The sequence below is a fragment of the Astatotilapia calliptera genome, chromosome 11 (genome assembly GCF_964374335.1).
Source record: "Astatotilapia calliptera chromosome 11, fAstCal68.1, whole genome shotgun sequence".
In the NCBI taxonomy this organism is placed as follows: Eukaryota; Metazoa; Chordata; class Actinopteri; order Cichliformes; family Cichlidae; genus Astatotilapia; species Astatotilapia calliptera.
In genome coordinates, this window is record NC_137432.1 from 28,799,115 (window position 1) to 28,813,111 (window position 13,997).

General features: G+C 38.1%; 1 long non-coding RNA gene across 3 annotated transcripts in view; it reads left to right on the forward strand.

The window, feature by feature from the left end:
• Positions 1-13,713, forward strand: part of LOC113031483 (uncharacterized) — a 40,936-nt gene extending 27,223 nt beyond the window's left edge. For 2 of the 3 annotated variants that reach the window (XR_013912138.1, XR_003273744.2), the window contains 2 exons: positions 5,784-5,839; positions 12,833-13,713. This is a non-coding gene — a long non-coding RNA (uncharacterized LOC113031483). Of the gene's footprint in view, positions 1-5,783; positions 6,594-12,832 lie in introns of those variants that run through there. The other variant, XR_013912139.1, reaches the window with a different exon arrangement.
• The last annotated feature ends 284 nt before the right edge of the window (positions 13,714-13,997 follow it).

A 13,997-nucleotide genomic window follows, 5' to 3' on the forward strand; every position in this document is an offset into this window, starting at 1 on the left:
TTCCACTTCCTGTGTGTGATTAGTCAGATTCAGTTCAGCTGTGTTCTCACCTGTCTCTCATCATCATCACTCCTGTGCATTTAAGTCCTTACTTTCCTCCAGTTCATTGTCTTGTCATTGCTGCCGACAATTCTGCATGTGTGTTTTTCCAGTTCAGTTAGCCAGCCAGCCAGCCATTCAGTCAATCAGTCAGTTTCAGTCTGTTATATTCCGTTCATCCTGCCTTTGTAATAAACACTGTCCTTATCCTTCATAAATCCTACGTTTGGGTCCTCTCTTCCTTCTCTCCACACTGCGAAGCCCTGACATCTTGCAGACAAGTTAGTACCTTTTATGCAAACTGCAGTTGACCATGGAGATCTGCTAGCAAGAGGTTTTCTTGGTGCTCCACCCAATTTGGCAACGTCCAAAATCACTTGCAAACCGGCCAGGGAATGATCATTTTCCCCCAGCGACTGGGGTTTCTACTGGGCCTCTAACTGAAAATTGAAGCTTTAGTTATTGGGTTAACCTATAAATTGGTAAAATAGAAAAGAAAGCTAAAGAAAAGTGAAAACCTACAATTTTTTTGTGTGTTGTTCACTGTCCAGCCTACTGTGTTGTGACATGTTGAAATGGTGTGTTATAGTGAATCACCCCCTTTTTTTCAGCAACTGAGCCTCAGTTGGCCATGGTGTTGCACACACCCTGTCCATCATTAATCATGTGTTTGCTCTGGGGAGGTGAGTGCAGAACGCACCCAACAAACAGAATCAGGTCGTGCCTGAATGATAGCTTCATTCACCCATTCCCAATAGCAGCCACCTGTGTTAGCAATATAAACAAGCGCAGTGTGTTATTTCTTCTCATCTCCTTCAATTGCATTGTGGAAGAGGTTTGGGGAACAGGCTAATATGCTTGCAGGTCAGCTGATTCCCTTGCTGCTTTACTTTATTTTATTTTAGTTTTTATGCGTCTCACTGCTGCCCAAGGGGAGAGGTTTGTTTGAACACAGAGGATAGTAGGTCAACCTCTAGCACATTGGAATTGATCAATCTCCATGGGGAAGCCTGGATCCCCAGGCCCCTGGAGGGAAAGCAGATAAAGCAAAGTGGCTCTATTTCTATGCACCGTGCAATTTTTTTTAAAGTCTCTGGAGTAATGTGAGAGCTCATTTTCTAGGTCTGATGTTAATAATAAAAATCTATCAACCTGAGACAAAACAAGGTAAATGATTCACTGTTTTAAACATTGACGGGAAAGAAATTATACAAATACATCAGGAGCTTGACTTGTGGTCTCCCAGGAGAGTAATTAAAAAGCTACATCCACTAAGGCCATCAAAAGACAAGACAATTAAGAAGTTCAGCTAGCAGAAGAAGCGAGCAAACATTTTCAAGAGAAACAAGAAGAGAAGGGAAACCTTTTTGACAAAGCAAAAACACTAGCAATTAGCTGCTATATGCAAATGTACTGTAGAGGTACAGTGCATGCATTTTACTCAGGCTTAGTACTATTAGGTACTCTAATTCCTCAGCAACTGATGAACAGCAAAAAAAGCCTTGCTTGCTATTTGTGTTAGATCTAGCTAGTGGCTGAGGAAATGGAAATCCCACTCACAGTTTCTCTTGTTGCCAAAGATCTGTAGGACGAATATATTCCACTTCCTTTTGTCTCCCTGTCTCACTCCTTGAAGATGCTTTTCAGTCTTAGTGTCTCACCTCTCTTTATTGCCTTTGACTGTCTGTCTGTCTTCATCTACTGTACCTCACTCTCTCTATGTCTCTTGAGTAATCAGGGTGACCCTGAACTCTGTGTCCTTCACTGCCAAGTATGTCGACAACACAATGCTGTCTCATTCTTAAGTTGGTAAATATAGACCAATGACACCCCTGTGTATACTGAAACGTGTGTACACACACACACACACACACACACACACACACACACACACACACACACACACACACACACACTGCCAGATCGATTTAGAAAGATCTTTGTGTACAAGCAGCTAAAAGATGAGACAATAGCTCCCTGTACAATGAAACCCCAACAGCTGAAAGTAACAGCTGGAACGGCCTCAGGAGAACAACTGGCTGTGGTAATACTACAAACTGCCACTAAAAGAAATATATATTTATTTCAGCCCTCTCAGCACTGTTCCACCTGGGTACAAATGTTAGAAAATTAAAGGCTAAAGCACTGGGGAGGTAGATGCCCATGGTGAGAGAAGGAAGATCCAAAGAGAACGGGAGAAAGCGAGGAAGAAAGACATGATAGTTGAAAACAAAAGCAAAAAATAATAAGTAGTATTTGAAAAGGAAACAATCTGTCACATTAACAGTATGACCAGTTAGTCTGTTTTTAAAAGAAAGCAGTTGGTATAATGCAGGCTTCCTGTGTGATTGCTCGTGAATACAGAGCAAAATCTTTCTACTGTTAAAAGGATTGCAACGACTTTTGGTTCAGAAAATAATGATGATGATGCCCACAGGATGAACCCTAATAATTGTCACCAGCATTTCATAATTTACACACATCCTCAATAGCTTAGCATAAACGGCAGTAACATTTATGGCCCTCTGATGATTAATGTACTAGAGTAGCTTCACTTATACTTTCTAGCCCCTCAGTTTGCAATCTGTTTAAAGTAAAATGTTTTAAATCAGCTTTCCTCTGATTGGCTACCCAGTCAGTGTTCACAGAGATGACCATATTAGTGGTATCTGCTTGCAATGACATCAGACAGGGCCAAGAGTTGAAAAAAAAAAGTTTGAAACTTAACCAAAGCAGTCCGAATCCTGAACTTTTGGCTCACAGGAATACTTGTACATATAGTCACCTTATCTGTGGGTGTATGTGTACTTTTAATCTCCTTTTAGTCTTTTGTTTTGCTACTTGGAGAATGATAACACGTTCAAGGACGAAACTAATTTGAAACCTGTTACACAGGATTGTGTTTTTGTGGCTGGCTTTAGTAATTAGTTCAGTAAACACTGGATATCATAGTTTCAAACTTTCCAGAAGTTTCCTTTCATGATTTGACTTCGAGTTGATCCTCTGCAGCACGACTTTTTTTCACATTCTTTCCTGCCTTTCGTTTGTTGTCTTCGCCACTGTTTCGTCTCATTAAATATGGCACTGTATTCCCAAGAGTTTATTGGAACTGTGTCTATTCATGTTGCTCTCAAAACTTTTTATCTCTGGAAACATAAACTTGACTGAATTCCACTTTTTGGACATTAAATCTGCAAACAATTTAAAGGAAATTGACATTTTACTATAAGTGGTACAAGATTTTCTTGTGTCTAGTGGTCATTTGACTCACAGAGACTCAAAGCATTCATCGTTTAAGGCCATAGCAGTGTATAAAAGGTTGAGGAGTTATTTATAAGCTTTTAGTTGCCACACCTGCCTCTGGAATATCAGTGCACAATACAAGCTCAGGTTGCCAGGCTTTCTTTTCTCATACATACATGAGCAGTGACCGTCTGACTAAGAATAACTGCTGAGACAAAGCAGCTGAGGGCCATCTTTATTAGTTCCTCTTTCTCTGAAGGAGTCCTCAGCTTTAAGGTTCACCAGGACCATCTAATGTCAGTGCCGTCTTATATTTTTACCATAACTGCAGAACAAAGAAGAGGCCTTTAACGTGTTTTCTTGGATCCTCAGAGAGGCATGAATGATTTAGCACGTTTGTTACAAAATTGCTGAAGTGCTGTCATGCTCAAAAGCTCGATGGGAGCAGCTTCTGCCTGTTTAGTGCCTAATTTATTTAGGCCACTTATGCAGATCAGTTTGTTTGCATGTTCCCAGAGTAATAGCTCTGGGAACATACAGTACAGTCAATTACATTCAATTACTACACGTGCCAGGTTAAACATGTACGGGAAGCCAAGAGGAAATAAATATTTGCAGCACTTTCAGAATGACTTATGTGTTATTAATCATTAATGCTTATTCACAATTCATGCTTGGACTATACTTTTACTTCTTTGAAGTACGAATAAAAGCCCAAATTCAGGGGGGGGGCTCATGGAAATCATATCATTTCATCTGAAGCTCACAAAGCGAGAGGTTGCATTGACGAGAACTGTTATATCCAAGCTGTTTCTTCTGACTGGTCCAGAATATTTTATATGGATCAGTGGTGGCAAAAGGAAAATTAGGAGAAGCTGTATTAACTGATTTAAAGACAATAATTGATAAGAACCTACAATAAGAGCGAAAACTCAAACAACTTCCCAACAACTGACAACCTGAACGCAACAATAGATTAAAATAACCCAAATTTCTTGACTTATCTGATCACAGTAGAAGACTTGGAGAGAATAAGATACTAGGCATGACACTTGTGAAATGCCTTGAAACTGCAGACTCCTTGCTCTCTACTGCTGCTAAAAAAGTTACTGCAAGCACCAACTAACAGAGAATACAACTAAATAGATCAGCTTCTTGTCACAGATACATGATCCGTCTTGAGTCCTCTAAGAAGGATGTGATACTCGGCTTGGTGGTGAGTCATCGGCCTTTGTCAACAGGTACCTCATCACAAGCAGACACTTTACAGGTGTGCAGTTGACATTAAAATAAAAGGTGGATGTGGTTTGTGTGACTGAATCACAGTGTTGTCTCTAGTTATTATTAGGCAGTGTTTTCAGTTGGACTTGGGAACTTTTTTGAGTAAGACTCTAAAACCTCATATCAGAGAAAGTTCTAGCATACGCCAATCCTGGAGGCCAGGTATTTCTTTCCTTATTTTGCAGTTCATGCTTACAGTAAATCTGGCGTGACCTGAGCCAGAGGCAAGAATATGAAAGGATACGAGACATTTCCTGCATGGCATTACATTTTTTCATGTGGGGTTGTTCATGTTTTGATAAGCAACAATGTCATGTTATTATTTTCTGATAACATATGATGAATTACTCGGTTTTTAATGCATTTAATCTCATTTAACTGAATATCTCCCATCGCCATGTGATACCATCAGTTTGTGTCATCATATTTACCTTTTGCACCCTTGAGCAAATAGCATAGTATGCCGGGCTTAGTAATGAGAAGTTTAGACACATCACACACCATGCTGACAAGAGGCAATGTGCAAAAATGCACGACACTGTTAGGTTCAGACTGAATGTTCTTCCCAGTGCTCAAAATTAATTTGGTATCAGTTTCAAGACTTTAGTGAGTGTTGTTCCACTGGGAAACTAAATATTACTAAACTTTCTTTGCTATCTTCTCCCCCAGTGGTGATCAGGCCCAGAATAGAACTTAATGGACACCAAAGTCTGCAGGATGATCCATCATTTCCTGGCCTGCCTTGACAGCTGTTTCCATGCCTTTTTCTAATCAAGGGCCCATTACGAGATCATTAGAATGCAAGAGAGGAAAGGAAGGGGGCGAAGTGATTGGTTCCAATTACATGCAGACTTCTATTTATTAAATGACATGGTCTTGACGAGATGTAGGTGCCCTCTACAAGAGGATGGCAGGAAAAAGGACGCCAGTTGTTGTCAGTCATGTTGTTGTTGGATGTATCTTTACTTTTAAAAAGGCTTGTCACCACAGAGCCAAAAGATGATCGTCTCCCCTTTATATTTACTAGTTGGCATTAAGTAGGTAGTTTATTAATGCTAAATAAAGCTTGTTTAGCTTTTAGCTCTTCTGAATTGCCACCCAGATCTAATAAAGAGGTCTGCAGGTCTTGCTTTAGCTGATTGGTGAAGCAGTTTAGTGTATGAAAAGCTGAGAGAGAGATTAATGACGGCGTATCACCTTCCTTTACTGCCTCTCAACAGACTGACAACTTACAAGAGCTGACTGATGATCGGTGCTTTCAAGTTGGTGTTAAATGGTAAGTGGACTTTTGAAATTTTCAGGTATCTGTACTTTGCTCGAGTATTTCTTTCTTTTTCTTTTTCTTTTTTTTTTCTCAACTTTTTACTTTTACTTCGTACATAAAAAAACAGTACTTTTTACTCCTTACATTTTCATACTTTAGCTTCGTCTATAGTGTTTATGTTCGGGAGTTAAAGTGGGCAGGAAGCTCCTGGTGACTGTAGGACGTGCTTGAAGTACTTTAGCATTTAGCTAGCTCCACAGAAGAGGAGTGAGCATGAAGCTAGTAACAATTTTAAGTAGCAGGTAATTTCAATTTCAACGTTTCTATCAGCTTAACAAACATCAGCAAACACACAAACTGTTTGTGTGCAGTTTGTTGCTGAGTGTGCTGCTAGCTGAAGGTCCAGCTGCTGTGAGACAGCTGTAGGAAGACAGACACACTGGGGAGGAAGTAGAGAGGTTATATTTAAAGGTAAGAGCTGCTTTTTAAAATGCAAATGGTCAGAGTTGGGTTTACATCAAATGCAGAGATGAATTTGCATTGAAGCGGATGAGCCTTAGATTAATTTACTGAATTGCAGCTTCATACGGTCTTAGTGTAAAGACAGTATAAACAGTATAGTGTCAGAATAGGGGGTGGACATCAGACATCATAGCTTTTAAAACTGTTGACATCGTTTTGAATTCAGTTGTGTAAATCTAATATTAGTATAGCACAAGGTTCATTTACCTTTGTATAAAAATTATTAGTAGGATTCTCCTTCAAGGAGCTACTCTTACTTTGATTGCATTTCAGAGCCTGTACTTTTTCACTTTTACTTGAGTAAAAACATACGTCAACTTTTAATGGAGTATTTTTAACTCAGGTGTCTGTACTTCTACTTAAGTAAAGAAAGTCTGTACTTTTGCTACCTCTGTTCTTTTCTACTCTACCTGAGCACTCAAAGCACTTTTTAAGCCTAATCTACGTATTACTATTCTTATGACTCACAAGAACTCATATTTTACAAGAATTAAGGTAGCAATTTACTCTGACATAGGGAAATTAATCAGTGTTGTATTCTTCTTGTATAATCTTTTCTTAAACATCAGATTTTGTCTTTGATGTTTAAGGAACGTAAATAACTGATTTAGCCAATAAACAAATGAGCTCTGTGTGAGTAGAGTTTAAAGTTATATTAATCAAAAATACTAATAGAAAAGTGTCTTTATCCAGTAACACAATCCTATCACTGCATATATATATATATATATATATATATACATATATATATATATATATATATATATATATATATATATATATATATATATATATATATATATATATATATATATATATATAGAAATAACAAATGGTATACAGTGTACATTATAAAAGTACAGGTCATCGAGAATTAATACATAATCGGCAACTGATCAATTCAGGCAAAAACAAAACATCCAGTCACTAGGGAACAAACTGTATTCCCTCACCAGTTGGTAAGTGCCTGCTGGAGTTCAATGGCTTTCCTTAGATGGTTCCACACCAGAAACTACCTTGTGATTACTTTGGTCACTAGCAAACTGATGTGGTTATTCATAGTGTGCCTTTAAGATACCATAAAGTCTGTAAACAGTTGCCCAATGGTTGGCAAGCTGTGGTGAAACTTGAAAAAGTGCAGCGCAAAAAGGTAAACGGGGAATGTTTGCCTTCAGAGTAAATGTTGTGCCTTACTGCTGCAACCGAGAAATGTTACCAAAAAAAAGTACATCTTTTAGTTTGAGGGCAAAACTTTTCCATTTATGGTTTAAGTTGGCTTCTTCCATGCTAACCATTGGCGAGTGCAGCCATCTACTTGCATGCAAAGTTTTTTGGTGCAGCACAGTATACCTCTCTCAACCAATTTCACCTAATAACTGCCACAACTCATTTTTCTCTAACAATCTGTGGTTGCTTGGTATGTCTGACAACCACTCGCTGGTATGCTTACTGGTCTCTAGGCCTGTGTAACTTAGGCCCAATGCAAAATGGCAAAGATCAATTTAATTCAGCTAAATGGACTTTTATTTGGGTTCAAAGAGCTTCACAGGCATAAAAAAAATCACTTATTAAAGCAGAAATTTATACAAACATAAAAACCATCAGAAATACATACCTACAGAAGCGCACACGTAGACATGTAAATACATAGTCAAACATAAAATCATGTCAAGCACAGAAAAATATGAAAACAATCTTGGAAGAAACAAAAGCAGAAGGTCAATATGATATTGATGAAAAATATATCGATCAGCCCTGCATCTACCAGACTTTTAAATGTGGCTGAACCCAGTTGCTATAGCTGTTGTTATTAATTGTATGGACTGTTTAAATGCCAGATTAAAAGTTTCTTGTTTCAGAGTTTGGGGCTATACTTTAGGAAGGCTGCATCCCCAATCCCCAAGAATATCAAGCTATTTATAGCATTATCTTTGTTAAACATCTTGTTTCCCCTCATTCATTTTCATACTATTAACACACATTGCTTTATGTCTTATATCTGTAAGTAACTGGCAAGTCATACACACTCTCTTGTGTAAAAAGACAAACTATTTTGCAGTCTTTTATTAGCTGAAAGTTTACTTTCTCTCTCTATTATCTTATGAGGATAATGAGAACCTTTAATGAAGGACCTTGAAGATCAGAGTGCAGAGTTATTAGCTATGAGGCATGGATGCATTTCAATAGACCCAATTAACTCTCTGCACCTTATCAGAAAAGACATAATTAGAAAACAGATGGCTGCATCTGAGATTGGAGGGATGTTGATAGTTTTATGACGAGACCCCCAAACCTATAGCTGTTATGTACGGAGCCCTGCAGGGGACATGGGAGAAAAAATTAAGACTGACTTTTGCGAGATCTCGCAAAACAAACTCGGGATCTCGCAAAACTTTTGCGAGATCTTGCAAAAGTTGAATTCCAACAATGGCGGCAGCTACTTAGTTGTAATATTACTCTTTCTGGGTCACAAAATACACTTTTAAGATATTTTGAGGCGTGAATGTAGTTGTGTAAACGTCAGATACCTGCTCGGTTTACAAGACATCACATATTTGCAAAAGTGCTCCGACGTTTTCGGACATCTGACACCCACCATCTCGAAGCTAACGGGAGGTCGAGACCAACTACAGCCGGGAGGAACACCGCTTTCCCGGCACATCGTGCCTCGACCTCCCGGTTGGCTTCGAGCTGGCGGCCTCCGAAGAATGCGGCTAAAACTTTTGTGAGATCTCGCAAAACTTTTGCGAGATCCCGAGTTTGTTTTGCGAGATCTCGCAAAAGTTTGTCTTCATTTTTTTTTTCTCCCATGTCCCCTGCGGGGCTCCGTAGTTATGTTCTCTGAGCATCTTCAAATATATTTTCTTCAAATAAGTTTTTCCTCTTTTTGTTGTATCTCTCCAAACTAGAATTTTGCATTGCCTGGTTATACAAAAGATAAATTAGCTGAACATGACCCAAAATAACACTCATAAAGACTGCTTCGCAAACGAAATATCACAGGAGCTATTAAATATTGAGATCTCTATTAAATACTTCAACAAGGACGTTTAAGGTCATAAATTGAGCATTTTTTGAAAAAAAATTTTTTTAACGCTAAGCTAAGCATTATCGTAACTGTGAAGGCGGGTGGGGCAGCATGAACACCAAGTTTGTGAATGCAATAACTAAGAGACAACACAGGATTTTGAAACAAATACCATCGATGAAACTACTAAAGATTTTGGGTGCATTTGAATCCCAGTGACCTTGAGGTCAAATTTTTTTTGAAATGTTATGAACATGATAGCTCAAGAACGAGGGGAAGTAGGACTTTCAAATTCATGCTATAGGTGCATTTACTACAAATCTCAGTCAAGTTGCAATCCCAGTAACCTGGACATCAAGGTCAGAGGTCAACGTTTCAGAAAATCCCTAGGATTTTCAAATTTAAACCATACAGTAGGTGCTTTTATTAGGAGGCTGAGGGGGAGCACTGGCATTTTTTTTAGAATTAACAATATTGTAATTTATATGGAAAACGATAAGAAAAGAATTGTAATCAAGGTGTTTGTTTCTGTAAATACAATCAGCCTTTGAGTTTTCTGGCAATAATTGAAATGGGCAGTTATTTATGCAACTGTCTAACATGGTTGCCTGCGTGTTGTCTTAACTTAAGTGGCCCAGGTAGTCAGTCTGTCAGTATATTCATTGATCCAGGGGAGGCACACTCCCTCAACACTGTCTGACACTCATTGGGTGCAGAAGCATTGGGTTCATCCAAACTGCTATTCCCCATTGCAGGTTCTTTTATAGCTGTAAGACTCGAGGGTTTGCCCTGAGATCTCCTATTCAATCTTGTCAAGGCTTGAAAGTGGAGAAAGACGGCTTTCTGACAGACAAACTACTGCTTGTTACTGCTCCTAGTTTCTTTTGTACATCTGTCCAAAGAGGAGCCAGATGGGGAGATGCGGGGCACGAGCTTGAAAGCTTGACAATATGCTTTATGCCATGACTTTCTAAACACAACAGATAGAAAAACCCTAATTTCTCAAAGACTTTTTGAAACACCACGGCTACAGTTTAAAATCCTCTTGTTTGCTTTCCTCACTTCTCCACAGCACAGTTTGTTCTCATGTAGGTTGTTGTCCTACTTTCCTTCCTTTTTCTTTTCTGGGTGTTACCCAGTTTCTTTGTCTCTCGACTACCCACTTACTCTTACACACAAGATCCTTTCACATACATTTCATTGTTGTCGGTCTACTTTAGTTTCTTTCTTTCTTTCTTTTTTAATTTTGTTGGAGCAATCTGTTACTCCACTTATTAATCAACCAAAGAAACGGAAAGAGTTTTGAAATATTTGCAAGCCTTGCTCACCTTTGTACGCCCTAACTGGAAAACTGCGATTGTTTTTAATTATTTGTTCCCTATGTAACAACATCCCTAAGGAAATTATGTAAATTTGTAAACCTGAACCTTACTTAGAGTTTCAATCTAAATTATCTGACTTTTGATTTAATTTAGTGCTCAGTTCAGATAACATACTCATAGTACATGATTTTAAGATCCATGTAAATGCTGAAAACACTCAACACTGCATTTAATCTATTATTAGACTCAGTTGGCTTCTCTCAAAATGTAAATGAGCTCACCCACCACTTTAAATAAGCCCTGGATTTTTTTCTTAAACTGAACATTTAGCAGTATTACCTGAAAACCCTCTTTTGTCTGATCATTTCTTAATAACACAGCAGTGGGGAATAAATCTCATTGCAGTAGATGTCTTACTGAAAATGCTGTAACTAATGTATGTAATTCCTTTACTTTTATCTTCAATGCCGTGTGCCAGTAGAGTGCAGAGCAGCTACCTAAACTCTACTCGCACAGAGGTCAATTATCTTGTTAACAGTGTTAAATCATCACTTCATCCAACTCTGGATACTGTGGTTTCTCTGAAAAAGAAAGCCTTAAATCAGAAGACCCTTAAAGCAGAGAACCTTTAGTCTGGAGAGGAAATAGCATTGCACTAATGTAAAATATCTTTGTTTAGCCTGGAAAAAGAATGTGTTGGCCTATATAAAGCCCTATGTAAAGCTAGGACTTACTGTTCATTAGTGTTTGGATGGAAATTGGAACAACCTCAGGTTTTCAGCACTGTAGCCAGTCAGCAAGGCTGACAAAGAGTCAAAACTCTGTTGACCCAAGCATTCCTTTAAAGCGAACTAGTAATGACTTCATGAATCTCTTTTCCAAATAAAAATTAATCCAGAACATAAAAAAAATATTCATAATGAGCAAGCAACTTTGAATACTACAGATATTTATTGATCTTTCTGAGTTAACTTTAGTAATCACTTTCAGCAGCTAGATTCTATTCTGACAAGACTGCGCAGCGTAGCTCTACCATTAATTAACACTTTGATCTTGAATATCATCAATCTATCTCTCAACGCCATAAGTCTTTAAGGTTGTGGTAATGAAATCATTACTTAACAAGGCATTGCTTAACCTAGATTTCTTAGCTAATTCTTAGCTAATTTCAAAAGTTCTTGAAAGCATAGTTGTAAAATATTTATAGTAGTATAGTAGTCATATTTACTCCTCTGCAGAATTGAATAATATCTGTCTAGTAGATTACAGTTTGTTCATGCAAATGGGGAGAATTCCTTACACATTAAGGTTAATTATGGATGCTTCCCTTAAGCTTCTCTTGCTTGGGTCTCTGTTAAATCCAGAATCAAATTAAAAATCCTTTCCCTCACATACTAGGTTTTGAAATCTAATCACCCATCTAATTTTAAAGACCTCGTGGTACCATATCACCCCAGTAGATCACTTTGCTCTCAGACTGCTGGCTTGCTTGTGATTCCCAGGACGATTAATAGTAGAGGGGGGTAGAGCATTCAGCTTTCAGGCCTCTCTTCTGAGGAACCAGCTTCCAGTTTAGCTTCAGGAGAAAGACACTCTTTACTTTTAAGATTAGGCTATACCTTACATTTTTGATAAATCTTATAGTAAGGGCTTGATAAAGTGAGCCTGAACTCTCCCTTAGTTTTGCCTGGGTCAAAACTAAGGGGGCTGCTATGATGCATTGATCATTTCTTCATCGCTACCTCTTTTAACTCTTTGTGTTTTTACACCACACTGCATTTAATCATTAGTAGTTATTAAACTCTCTTCCGCAGCATGTTTTTGTCCTGTCTCCCTTCCCTAAACACCAACCAATCATGGCAGATAGCCGCCCCTGCTTGATGCTTTTTCTGCTGGAGTTTTCTTCCTGTTAAAACACTACACTGTCGCGAAGTGCTTGCACATAGAGGGTCATCTGATTGTTGGGGTTTTCTTTGTATTATTGTAGTGTCTTTATCTTACAATATAAATCACTTTGAGGGACTATTATTGTGATTGGTGCTATATAAATAAAACTGAATAAAATTGAACTGCTTTTCAGCTCCAGCACTCTACTAATGTTAAACAATATCTACTTTTCCCTTTATGTTTCAGACCTATTCTCTCTTCAAGAACTGATGAACCCATTCATTTATATGTAAAGGGCAGAGCAGGAGCCCCATGTTCATTCAGACGCTTGTATTTGGATGAAGAGAGTTGCAGAACACCCAAGGGCTGTGAACTCTATTGCACAAAATACTTTGTGTCTACTTGTTTGCACAGAACAGCGAAGCAAAATTGAACCTTAGCTATCAGCATCATCCACTAATGCAGGAGTTATATTGTTCCTTTAAAAATAAAGTAAAACACAGTACTAGTTTTATAAAAGATACAAGATAAACAAAAAAGCCCTCATGGGGAAGCTGTCTGGACAACCTGGCATTATCTTTGACTTTTAAAACCAATAATCTGCTGCACAATCTGTCACATTAGACGGTATCACTTCTTTGTTTCCATGTAGCTGTCTAGGTGCTTTACTTCTGTGTCACACATTTCCAGGAGCTTTGGATTTCAAGTAATTTCTACCAGGCAGCATGGTCATAAATCTAAGCTTCTGACATGTTCATAATGTAAGTTTGTGACGATATCGTGTCTCAGGATGTATTGATTTAATTGTGTGGTTATTTTTCATACTGTGTGCGTGCGTTTGTGTATGTGTGTGTGTGTGTTTGTAAAAAAATTTTGTCACTGCCCTACAAAGTGCACTCTGCAAATTGTGTTTCCATGATATATGAAGCTGCTCCTTTTGTTATATTGAGGGCATTGTGTTTTTGTTACTGATGCAACTTTGAAATTAGATTTGCCACTACTAATTTGGCTTTGAAACCTGTATATTACATTGAATGATTTATCATATCTTGACATTACCTTCAAAATATAATTAATTTTATTTTGTTTATTTTGTCCACTTAAGCCGCCCCCCCCCCCCCCCCCCCAACTGCCCCCCAAAAAAAGAAGAAAAAGGAAAAAGTCATAGTACAGCGGCGTATAGTAGTTACAATGAATCTGTTATTCTGATTAGATATTTAAGGCTTGTTTTGAGTGAAGCATTGCATATCACTTACTTTTTTCTTTGTTTCCTGCTTATAGGTCAGCTTTTCATTGGAAAATATCTTATTAGCATATCTGGTAACAGTTGTATAACTAAGCTAACAATGGCCATTAAATCTGAGGTGCGCACAAAAGCTTATACTGTATCATGTCTTGAAGTTAGCTACAC